The sequence below is a fragment of the Arachis duranensis genome, chromosome 3 (assembly GCF_000817695.3).
Source record: "Arachis duranensis cultivar V14167 chromosome 3, aradu.V14167.gnm2.J7QH, whole genome shotgun sequence".
Classification (NCBI taxonomy): Eukaryota; Viridiplantae; Streptophyta; class Magnoliopsida; order Fabales; family Fabaceae; genus Arachis; species Arachis duranensis.
The window spans coordinates 98856552-98857507 of NC_029774.3; positions in this window are offsets into that span (position 1 = coordinate 98856552).

Here is a 956-nt window from a genome sequence, read left to right on the forward strand (position 1 = left end):
GGTTGATGAGCGGATATTTTATACGCTTTTGGGGGTAATTTCATGTAGATTTTAGTATGTTTTAATTAGTTTTTAGTAGAATATTATTAGTTTTTAGGCAAAAATCATATTTCTGGACTTTACTATGAGTTTGTGTGTTTTTCTATAATTTCAGGTAATTTTTGGCTGAAATTGAGGGACTTGAGCAAAACTCTGAAAAAGGCTGACAAAAGGACTGCTGATGCTATTGGAATCTGACCTCCCTGCACTCTAAATGAATTTTCTGGAGCTACAGAACTCCAATTGGCGCGCTCTCAACGGCGTTGGAAAGTAGACATCCAGAGCTTTCCAGCAATATATAATAGTTCATACTTTATTCGGAAATTGACGACGTAAATTGGCATTGAACGCCAAGTACATGCTGCTGTCTGGAGTTAAACGCCAGAAACACGTCATGATCCGGAGTTGAACGCCCAAAACACTTTATAACTTGGAGTTCAACTCCATGAAAAGCCTCAGCTCGTGGATTGATCAAGCTCAGCCCAAACATACACCAAGTGGGCCCCGGAAGTGGATTTTGGTATCAATTACTTACTCATGTAAACCCTAGTAGCTAGTTTAGTATAAATAAGACTTTTTACTAGTGTATTAGTAATCTTTTGATAGTTTAATCTTTGACTGTTCTAGTCTTTGATCATTCGGTCTTTTGATCATTCAGGGGGCTGGCCATTCGGCCATGCCTGAACCTTTTACTTATGTATTTTCAACAGTGGAGTTTCTGCACACCATAGATTAAGGGTGTGGAGCTCTGCTGTACCTCAAGTTTCAATACAATTACTATTACTTTCTATTCAATTCTCTTTTATTCTTATTCCAAGATATACGTTGCACAACACTTTGATGAATGTGATGATCTGTGACACTCATCATCATTCTCACCTATGAACGCGCATGACTGACAACCACTTCCGTTCTAC